A 12,289-nucleotide genomic window follows, 5' to 3' on the forward strand; every position below is an offset into this window, starting at 1 on the left:
ACTGGTGGCCAACAGTTGTAACCAACACCGCCACCGACCCACATAGAATACCATCGCACAGTGGTATCAGACCAACCACAATCAGCCAGCCCTCAAACCAAACCCTTCGACTTAGAAGAACGTGAAACTGCAATGGGAAAGTTGAAACCCGGAAAAGCAGCAGGGATTGATGGCATACTGGCAGAAATGATACAGCACCTGGGACCTATCGCAAGGACCTGGCTTGTGGGGATGCTGAACACATGCATAGCACAGAAAACCATCCCTTCTGTTTGGAAAAAGGCTGGAGTAGTTGCAATCCCTAAACCTGGCAAAGACCCATTATCCCCGAAGAGCTACCGACCCATTTCCCTCCTCTGCATCACCTACAAGCTCTATGAGAGGCACTACAATTTCTGAACAGACTATATTTACATCAATATGTCTGGGTCCCCACCTACTCACTCAGGGTTGACGTGTCACACCTGCAGTGATGGGAGGGGCACCAAAATGTGGTATTTTGATTGTTTAATGGGGGCACTCCCTTAGTATAAAAGTGTATGTTTTATGTACACATGACCTGATGAAGATCAAATGGATCGAAACGCTGTCAGTATTTCAACAAAGAACGTCTTTCTTATACCTGTGGTGTGCGGGCTCCATCCAATACCTACACCAGTTGTGATGCAACAGAGTTTGCTGTGACCGTTGTGAATTATGGGTGGTGTGGTTTTTGCCAAGACGGTGGATTGTGGCCCATGCCTTCCTGCTGTTATTTGACATGTTGGTGTTCTCTATATCTTTTCGTCCTGGGCATGACGTTAAACTGTTCCGTTCGAGAGGACCAGCGACCCTCGAATGTAAACGGCCACGAAAGGAAATTATGTGTGTGTGAGGTGTTCTCTATAGGTTGGGTTTCAGGTGGTTGTATTGTAGTAGCTTGACATTTCTTGGAGGGCACTTTCAAGGACAGACTCAATCTTCTGGAAGTCTGCTTGTTGGGTCGTAATGCAGAGGTTGTCGGCGTAGATGAAACGCTGGCATTAGGCATTGGGTAGTGGCTGGTCGTTTGTGTAGATATTGAAAAGGAGGGGGGCGAGCACGCTACCTTGTTGGAGGCCGTTCTTTTGGGCTTTCCATTTACTCCTCTGGTCATTTAACTGGACATAGAAGCGCCTGTTGTTGAGGAGGCTTTTCCTGACCATTGTGCGGTGTTGGACAGTGTCGTAGGCAGCAGAGAGATCTCTGAATGCTGCTCCAGTTATTTGTTTCCCCTCAAACCCATCCTCAATGTGTTGGGTGAGGTTGAGCTCTGTCCAGCACAGGAGCGGCTGGGACGGAAACCAGCTTGGTCTTTAGTCAGCTTGGTATCTATGAGTGGCAACAAGGCGTTGGAGTAGCAGCTTCTCATATAGCCTTGTAGGTGATGCAGAGGGAAATGGGTCGGTAGCTCTTTGTGGATAATGGGTCTTTACCAGGTTTAGGGATTGCAACCACTTTGGCCTTTTCCCAGACAGAAGGGATGGTTTTCTGTGCTATGCATGTGTTCAGCATCCCCACAAGCCAAGTCTTTGCGTTGGGTCCCAGGTGCTGTAACATTTCTGCCAGTAGGTCATCAATCCCTGCTGCTTTTCCGGGTTTCAACTTTCCCATTGCAGTTTCAAGTTCTTCTAGGTCGAAGGGCTTGGTTTGAGGGCTGGCTGATTGTGGTTGGTCTGATACCACTGTGCGATGGTATTCTCCTGTGGGTCGGTGGCGGTCTTGGTCACAACTGGTGGCCAACAGTTGTAACCAACACTGCCACCGACCCACATAGAATACCATCGCACAGTGGTATCAGACCAACCACAATCAGCCAGCCCTCAAACCAAACCCTTCGACTTAGAAGAACGTGAAACTGCAATGGGAAAGTTGAAACCCGGAAAAGCAGCAGGGATTGATGGCATACTTGCAGAAATGATACAGCACCTGGGACCTATCGCAAGGACCTGGCTTGTGGGGATGCTGAACACATGCATAGCACAGAAAACCATCCCTTCTGTTTGGAAAAAGGCTGGAGTAGTTGCAATCCCTAAACCTGGCAAAGACCCATTATCCCCGAAGAGCTACCGACCCATTTCCCTCCTCTGCATCACGTCTTTCTTATACCTGTGGTGTGCGGGCTCCATCCAATACCTACACCAGTTGTGATGCAACAGAGTTTGCTGTGACCGTTGTGAATTATGGGTGGTGTGGTCTTTGCCAAGACGGTGGATTGTGGCCCATGCCTTCCTGCTGTTATTTGTCATTATGGTGTTCTCTATATCTTTTCGTCCTGGGCATGACGTTAAACTGTTCCGTTCGAGAGGACCGGCGACCCTCTAATGTAAACGGCCACGAAAGGAAACTGTGTGTGTGAGGTGTTCTCTATCATTTCATTCCAGACTTCACTGTCTATCTCCTGTGTTTTCCATTCATCTTGAGCGTTACACAGTCGTCTGATGTGCGGGGGGAGGTGCCGGCTAGCGCATAAAGGCACGGACGGGACAGGTGTTGTCTTGACCCATCCCGTGATGATGCGACAGGTGTCATTTAGGGCTGTGTCGACCAATTTGGTGTGACGTGATCGGCTCCAGCTTGAGCAGGCATACTCTGCTGTAGAGAAAGACAGGGCCATGGCAGTTGCACGGATTGTTTGTGGGTCTGCGCCCCACTTGGGAGTTCACTAGTTTTCACAGGATGTTATTGTGGGTGTTGACCGTGGCTTTTGTGTTCTCCAGGTGTTTTTTTGAAGAAGAGTGTCCTGTCCAGTGTAACTCCAAGATACATGGGGTGGGTATGGTTGGAGAGTTTGTGACCATCCCAAGTGACGCTCAGTTCTTTTCTCGCGTCTCGGTTCCTCAGGTGGAAGCTGCATAGTTGGGTTTGTGTGTCTTTCTTTTTCTGTCTTTCTTTCTTAGGACGGAGATCAAGGTAGACGCCATAGGAAGGCTCAACACTAGCCGATGCCCCTAGAGATCCATCCCAAAGCTTCCCTCAGGGAGCACAGCAAGCCAGCTAGCCAGCAAGCCTGCCCAGTCAGCCAACGCAGCCAGTCAGCTCCGCCAGTCAGCCAGTGTAGAAAGTCAGGCTGCCAAGCCAGAGCATATCAGCCCTTGCAGTCAGCCATTGCAGCCATACCAGCCTTGCTCAGTCAGCTCAGCCAGGCCTCTCTTGAGGCCTGGCTCTCTGTCTGCCTGGCCCGGTCTGCCCTGCCCTGCCTTGCAGCAACAGAACCAGCCTTTCTGGAAAGCCAGCCAGCTCAGAATGCGAGCTGAGCAAGCCAGTGCAGCAGCAAGCCCAGACTAGGTTACCGCAGCCTTACTGTGCAGCCACAGCCACTCAGTCTAGACCAGCAGGAGCTGGCCAGGCTCCAACCCTTGCAGCGCAGCCTTAGGCCGGACAGTCCCCCTGCCTGCACTTTGTTGCCTTCCTGGCCTGTCTGCCTGCCTAGGCGCCTCGGTCTTCCTGTCTGTCTGCCTTGGCCTGCCAGTCTGAAACTGGTTTAGACTAACTGCGTGCTTGCCAGCTGCGCTGGCTTGCTGAGCTCGTATTCTGAGCTGGCTGGCTTGCCAGCAAGGCTGGTTCTGTTGCTGCAAGGCAGGGCGGGGCAGACCGGGCCAGGCAGACAGAGAGCCAGGCCTCGAGAGAGGCCTGGCTGAGCTGACTGAGCAAGGCTGGTATGGCTACAATGGTTGACTGCAAGGGCTGATGTGCGCTGGCTTGGCAGCCTGACTTTCTACACTGGCTGACTGGCGGAGCTGGCTGGCTGCGTTGGCTGACTGGGCGGGCTTGCTGGCTAGCTGGCTTGCTGGACTCCCTGAGGGAAGCTTTGGGATGGATCTCTAGGGGCATCGGCTTGTGTTGAGCCTTCCAACGGCGTCTACCTTGATCTTCGTCCTAAGAAAGAAAGACAGAAAAAGAAACACACACACAAACTCAACTATGCAGCTTCCACATGAGGAAGGCGGGCAGGCACGCAGGCAGGCACAAGCTGCCTGCGTGCTTGCTTCGCCCTCCAGTTGCTGCTCCAGTTATTTGTTTTCCCTCAAACCCATCCTCAATGTGTTGGGTGAGGTTGAGCTCTGTCCAGCACAGGACGGGACGGAAACCAGCTTGGTCTTTAGTCAGCTTGGTGTCTATGAGTGGTATGAGGCGTTGGAGTAGCAGCCTCTCTTGTAGGTGATGCAGAGGAGGGAAATGGGTCGGTAGCTCTTTGAGGATGATGGGTCTTTGCCAGGTTTGGGGATTGCAACCACTTTGGCTTTTCTCCAGACAGAAGGGATGGTTTTCTGTGCCATGCATGTGTTCAGCATCCCCACGAGCCAGGTCTTTGCGTTAGGTTCCAGGTGCTGTATAATTTCTGCCAGTATGTCATCAATCCCTGCTGCTTTTCCGGGTTTCAACTTTCCCATTGCAGTTTTGAGTTCTTCTAGGTCGAAGGGTTTGGTTTGAGGGCTGGCTGATTGTGGTTGGTCTGATACCACTGTGCGATGGTATTCTCCTGTGGGTCGTGGCGGTGTTGGTTACGACTGTTGGCCACCAGTTGTGATGCAACAGAGTTCGCTGTGACCGTTGTGAATTATGGGTGGCTCCCTGAGGTCCTTGATCGCCATTGGGTCCAACAGTGGTCATTGAAGCGTGCACACACATGCACACATGCACCTACACACACAGGGGCACATGCGTATGCACACCTGGACCTTTAAATGAACAACAACACAAAAACTAAGGCACTGGTGTCGGACTTCTGGTTTACCGGAACGGGGTTCAACTCCCTGCAGTGCCCTGCTCAATGTGTTGTATTTCATTCATTGGTCCATGGTCTCAGGTCATTGAGCGGCACGCTATAGTGTGCGATTCTTCATCATTGTTGAGGATTTTTTAAAGGTGAAAATCAAGGAAAAGCAAAAGGCTATAGTCCATGGTCACGGACCGCATACTGGTCAAGGTCATTTATACTGGTGAAGATCATTTACTAGTCTTCTAAAGGTCATTTATACTGGTCAAGGTCATTTACTAGTCTCATGAAGGTAATTTATACTGGTCAGTCATATACTGGTCACGGTCATTTATACTGGTCAAGGTCATTTGTACTTGTCAAGGTCATTTATACTGGTCAAGGTCATTTACTAGTCTTATTGAAGGTCATTTATACTGCTCAAGGTTATTGATCAATATCAATGACCTTGATGACCCCAAGGTCATTAAGTGGCATGCTATAGTGCGCGATTCTTCATCATTGTTCACGATTTGAAAAAAGGTTAAATCGCGGAAAAGCGAAAGGCTATAGTCCATAGTCTCGGAGGGCATACAAAAATGTGTGGTGCTATACAGGCCGTTCTGGAAAATTTGGGACAGAGGTTCATCGTTGGCATCCAGGGAGTGTGTGTGCAAAATTTGGCATCGACCGGGTTAATGGTGCTGGAGATTAGCTGTTAACAAACTGACGGACACACACACACACACACTCACTCAGAGTGCAAAACATACTCTATCCCCATGGCTTTGGCCTGGTGCCATACCGTTATTAATTATTGCCTACAATGTCAATTGTGAAATTACTTTACCGTTGCAATGCAAAATTTACATTTCAACGAATGGACCTCGTAAAACAAAACAAAAACCAAGGCACTGGTTGTGGTACTTCTGGTTTACCGGAATGGGGTTCAACTCCCTGCAGTGCTCTGCTCAATTTGTTGTATTTACATGGTTCATTTTTATTTTCTGCTCATTGTGTTGCCTTTTCATAGATGATAACCCCCAGGTTCTTTAATGTGTTTGCACTCCCTACAGTTAGGTTACCAAGTCTATTTATTTATTATTTCTGTTCACTAGAACTAGAACCAATTACCAAAGTAGGCTTTCTAATGACACAACTCGCCTTTGTTTTTATGTGTAGCAAAAACGTTCTTTTTATTTACGCCAAAGAGTAGAGGCTGGTCTGCATTCATGCGAGCGGGGAAGTTTAGAGTAACATAGCTCTAAATGAAACGCATTAGAGCTATGGACCAGAGCTAGTAGTCATAGCACTTCATGGTATATGCATAGTTTATATAGTTTCATTATAGATATATTAAACAGAGAGGACTGGAGTCAATTGGGTTATATTATGTTTAACACTAATTTGAAGCTGTCAAAATCTGACAGACTTCTGGCGGCCATGGCCACGCCCACCTTTTGGTAACACCCACTTTCGGCCAAGCCCACAAAAAGGACCCCCCATCCCATCTCATTTGCCAGGCAGGCTCCACTCTCAGACAGATATTTGGCTCTGTCTTATGAGCTAATTTAGAACTTCCTGTCTGAGAGCTAGCTAATTTAAGACATCCGGTTGCCTTCAGAATAAAATAAGGTTATTTAATTTGTTAATTAAATAATTGTCAATGCCCCAAGGCACAGCACTTTTTTGAGCGTTGACCTCAGTAGAAGGTCTGCTGCCGTGAATTTTACACCTCTCCCACTTAGCGGAGAGTGGGGTGTGGTACAGGACATCTCCCCGAACGCGTGGGTATACTGCATCTACAAGTAGTACAAGATAAATTGAAACCATTGACACCTACTTCGATGGTTCAGTTGTCATCTATGCCGGGGAATTTAGCAGCTCTCATTCAAGCGTTTTTTCAAAATCCAGGTCACACATTTGATTGCAAAACAATCTGTGGTGTCACTCAACAACTAGTGAATAGCATCTTACTTGGCCTTAGGAATGCACAATGACCCATTAGATTGTATACACAAACTAGTAGTTTGGTTGAGTATGTGTGGTGTCCACACAGTTGTTCAAGCAAAACATACAGACATCTGTACATTCTGTGCCTGGACAGTTGAAAGCAATTAACAGAACAATAACGGAGGACAATTTGGAAGAAGATGATGATGATGTGGTTTTATGCAATGAAAGTCTAAATGACAATATGTGTGAAGCTATACCATTACCAATTCTATATCTGCTATCAAAAAATGTCACACACGGCTTGAAGAAGCAGCAGCGCAGGACTCAACATTTAGACGGAAACTTGAGAAATTCAATCTAGCCAACACATCAGTGTCATTAGTGTCTCAGAAATGTTCTAGGACAGAAGTATGCACCATATTAAACAGCTTTGTAGAATACACACTTCGGTCTCCTTTCCTTGGAGATGACCTGCTTTGCCTGAAAAGTCTTAGTCTGTATAGTTGTACTCAATGTGGTGACAAGGCCTTACCATCTACAAAGAACATGTCACAATTCATAGTGCAGCCACTTGACGTGTCACAAAAAGGCATCTTAGACACTATTGCACAAATATTACCTGCTCAATCTGAACAATGTGAAACATGTCAGCAGGAAAAGAGCTTATCAACATATGAAGTAATTAACAGCCCACAGACCTTACTTCTCCTGTCACAAAAATTCCAAAAACGTTCAATTTATCCTGTCTGTACCACCAAAATGAGTATGCTTTGACCAGTATGTGTGTATTTTTCGACAGGCCACCATATGCGTCATTGTACATCCTTAAAGATCATAAATGGCATATCTGGACAAATGAATCGAATGACACAGCAGGCTATACCTTTGAGCTGATGCAAAGAACATCCGCTCGACAGCACACAAAGACAGTAGTCACAAGTAGTTTCTATGTCGTGTCATACGAGAAAATAAACAGTCGAGAAATAATCAAGTTTCGTCAGGACAAACAAATGCATAAATGCACAGACAGATGCAATCAACGCACACAAGTGACACCCATTCCAAAGCTAGAGGTAACTCCTTGACCTGACTTAGCTTGCGTAGAGAAAGTGATTTCATGTCAATGCCCCAAGGCACAGCACTTTTTTGAGCGTTGACCCCAGTAGAAGGTCTGCTGCTGTGAATTTTACACCCCTCTCGCTTAGCGGAGAGTGGGGTGTGGTAGAGGACATCTCCCCGAACACGTGGGTATGTCCAGATAGTTGCCTCGCGGAGGCCTCTTTGTCCAGTGTCCATTCTGGGTCCGGAAACGGTACTTTTTGTCAGCATTGACCCCAGTAGAAGGTCTGCTGCTGTGAATTTTACACCTCTCCCGCTTAGCGGAGAGTGTGGTGTGGTAGAGGACATCTCCCCGAACGCGTGGGTATGTCCAGATAGTTGCCTCGCGGAGGCCTCTTTGTCCAGTGTCCATTCTGGGTCCGGAAACGGTACTTTTTTCAGCGTTGACCACAGTAGAAGGTCTGCTGCTGTGAATTTTACACCTCTCCCGCTTAGCGGAGAGTGGGGTGTGGTACAGGACATCTCCCCGAACGTGTGGGTATGTCCAGATAGTTGCCTCGCGGAGGCCTCTTTGTCCAGTGTCCATTCTGGGTCCGGAAACGGTACTTTTTGTCAGCATTGACCCCAGTAGAAGGTCTGCTGCTGTGAATTTTACACCTCTCCCGCTTAGCGGAGAGTGTGGTGTGGTAGAGGACATCTCCCCGAACGTGTGGGTATGTCCAGATAGTTGCCTCGCGGAGGCCTCTTTGTCCAGTGTCCATTCTGGGTCCGGAAACGGTACTTTTTTCAGCGTTGACCACAGTAGAAGGTCTGCTGCTGTGAATTTTACACCTCTCCCGCTTAGCGGAGAGTGGGGTGTGGTACAGGACATCTCCCCGAACGCGTGGGTATGTCCAGATAGTTGCCTCGCGGAGCCGTCTTTTGTCCAGTGTCCATTCTGGGTCCGGAAACGGTACTTTTTGTCAGCCTTGACCCCAGTAGAAGGTCTGCTGCTGTGAATTTTACACCTCTCCCGCTTAGCGGAGAGTGTGGTGTGGTAGAGGACATCTCCCCGAACGTGTGGGTATGTCCAGATAGTTGCCTCGCGGAGGCCTCTTTGTCCAGTGTCCATTCTGGGTCCGGAAACGGTACTTTTTGTCAGCATTGACCCCAGTAGAAGGTCTGCTGCTGTGAATTTTACACCTCTCCCGCTTAGCAGAGAGTGGGGTGTGGTACAGGACATCTCCCCGAACGCGTGGGTATGTCCAGATAGTTGCCTCGCGGAGCCGTCTTTTGTCCAGTGTCCATTCTGGGTCCGGAAACGGTACTTTTTGTCAGCCTTGACCCCAGTAGAAGGTCTGCTGCTGTGAATTTTACACCTCTCCCGCTTAGCGGAGAGTGTGGTGTGGTAGAGGACATCTCCCCGAACGTGTGGGTATGTCCAGATAGTTGCCTCGCGGAGGCCTCTTTGTCCAGTGTCCATTCTGGGTCCGGAAACGGTACTTTTTGTCAGCATTGACCCCAGTAGAAGGTCTGCTGCTGTGAATTTTACACCTCTCCCGCTTAGCGGAGAGTGTGGTGTGGTAGAGGACATCTCCCCGAACGCGTGGGTATGTCCAGATAGTTGCCTTGCGGAGCCGTCTTTTGTCCAGTGTCCACTTTATAAAGTCCATGCACTCCAGTGAATAGCATTTATCCATTTAGATAACTTTATTATTATTATTATAAGGATTTAATTACTTATTCTTACACAGAAACATAATGTGTGTCTTATAGCATCATATAGCATCATTTAAATGCTTAATTTGTAGTTTTAATGTGCAAATTAAACTTTTTTTCAATACTCTAGAGGGTACTCTTATTTTGAAGAGATCGTCCACCGGAAGTCTTAAATTAGCTCACTAGATTAGCTCACTAGACGCTGCCATCATGTAGCCAGCCTGCGCCAGAAACCCCATAAATAAGAAACAGAAATTCACGCTGCTAGCAGGAGCACCAGTTTCGTCTTTTGTGACAACTTTATGGCAAACTAAACCATCCAAGGTGGGATTATTGTGCACGCTGTGCACAATAAAGTACTGTTATTGTATTTTAGATATTTCAACCCATTTTGTGCGCATAAATAAACGTCGTGATGAGTATGAGTTCCATGATGCGTCATAATAACACTACAAGTTACAATGTCATAACTCACTGACTTACATTTCAGATATGCCAAATAAAGACGTGTGTCAGAAGCAAGCATGTGCAATTCAAACGTGTTTGCAAGGTACATTAATACTTCTCTTATGCTGCATGTTTTTCTTTCTGCTTAAACTATAAACTCGAGTAAAAATTGTTCTTTACTGCCTTTCCCCCTCTATTGCAGCTAACAAATACAAGGAGAGCATGTGTCAGGATTTGATCAAGGACATGCGTCGATGCTGTGATCATCTCTTTGGTAACCACTCCATCTGCTGTGAGGGATTCTTGAGGGACCAGAAGCCTACAGTGAACAGAGCCACATAGATAACAGTATTGTTGTGATGGTCATACCTGCCCACACCTGAATTTAGCTGGAGACTCGTCCAGATTTTTTACCCTCCTGCTGTGCGTGGTTGGTTGGGTTGGGTTGCCAAAAGATGATCATGATCTCCAAAAATCAGAGGCAAAGTTAACATGCATTGATAACAACATCATCAGTCAGTATGGACTATGGAGTGGTGTCATTATTGTTACACACACCACATTGATAGGCTGCCAGACAGGGCCTTACCCTAGCCACAATTTGCAACTCTAGATTTCTTTATAATGGGATACAATACCCTCCATTGACTCCCCATTCAACCAATTTGCTTTTGCGATCTGCTTGTATTAAACAACGTTAATCTCACCAACATTGCAGCTGTAGGGCAAGCTTGAATGATCTTCTTTCAATCTGCCAAGCATTTGTTTCATAAAAATCCACCGTAGACATGTTATGAGATACTTTCTGTCAAGAAATTCTCTGCAGGTGATTCTTTTTCTAAGTGTTGGACTTTGGAAGCACTCGTTGAAGTCACTGCCAAACTCCAACACTTAGAAAAAGAATCAGAGAATTTCTTGACAGAAAGTAGCTCATAACAGGTCTACAGTGGATTTTTGTGAAGCAAAAGCTTGGCAAATTGAAAGAGGATAATTCAAGCTTGGCCTAGAGCTGCAATGTTGGTGAGTTTATCGTTTAATACAAGTAGATCTCAAAAGCAAATTGGATGAATGGGGAGTCAATGGAGTGTACTGCAACTCTAGATTCATCGCATTTAAAAACAAATCTAGAGTTGCAAATTGTGGCTAGCCTTACCCCCACTCCAGAAAGTCTCCTGATTTTTCAGTCTAATGTTGGCAGGTATGTCAGTGTGGATTATGCGTGGATTATGCAAATACTTGTTATGTAATGTTGACATGTTGTTATGCCCAAAGGCTATATTTAGCACACGGGCTGAATCCATCATAATTACTCTTAATGTGAGTTCATTTCCTCCAGCTATGAGCTATTATGGATAGGCTACCATTAATCCTATGACCTGACATACTGTACACTTTCTAAATTCTTTGAGGAACTGCCCTGTGGCTTTTCTCCAAATGGCTCTAGGCCTTCCTCTCAGTCTCTAGCTCTACCATGTTAGAGCATGTTTAGGGATTTATCTATTATGTGATTATATGGAAAGGTGATGACTTTAGCAGAATGGATTAGTTCTGACTGCAGACTGAGTACATCACATCACAATTGGATGAAGTTGCTAGTTGTAGGATACTGTATTGACTGTAGGCTTTGTATAATATTTTGCTATAAAAACATCTATATTTGCAACGCTTAGGGAGCCCTTCTACTATTGAGTACAACATTTCATGATATTGATGATGATGATAAAGTATGTCGAGTCGAGTGGTGCGGTCAAGCAGCAGCAAGGCAATACTATTTCCACTCCTGTCATCACCACCTTGAGTATGGAAAATGTTGCTGTTGGATGAAACCTGATTTCCAAAATGTAAATAAGATTTATGGTTTATGAGAAACTTCAGTTCTAACACAGGCACAGTTTTGTCATAATACCGTAGTTGAATTTCCAGTGTTTAAAAGTATATGATGCCCTGTCTTTAAACGTCTTGATCTGAGTTTTTCTTCTTCTTCCAATGCTGATCTAAAGTATTTGATGGCAGCAAAATGAATGCGCACAGCTTTTTGTTTGGGATCGGGATGTTGACTAACAATGTAACAAATTGTAATCCTATAACATTAAATGGCTTGAAGACAAAGATCAAGTTTCATGATTATTGCATCTAACTTGGATTTAGACTTAGACCTTTGGATCTGTCTTTTCTAGATTAACCTTGGGACCGCAGGCATTTTTATTTCTAATTGTATTTTCTCGAAGACTATCCATTTTATCCATTGTAGTGTAACAGTCCGTGAGCCACTGTTAAAAAGGACCACTTCACCACTTTTCAACCTACCTTTGTATAATTGGTCCTCACTAATGTTTATGATAAAATACCAATTTTTTCTACTCAGTCTGTGTCTCATGGGAGTGCCGCCCCACGTCCGAAACAGTTGAGAAA

Source organism: Protomyctophum parallelum (genome assembly GCF_964188405.1).
Source record: "Protomyctophum parallelum genome assembly, chromosome: 13".
Lineage (NCBI taxonomy): Eukaryota > Metazoa > Chordata > Actinopteri > Myctophiformes > Myctophidae > Protomyctophum > Protomyctophum parallelum.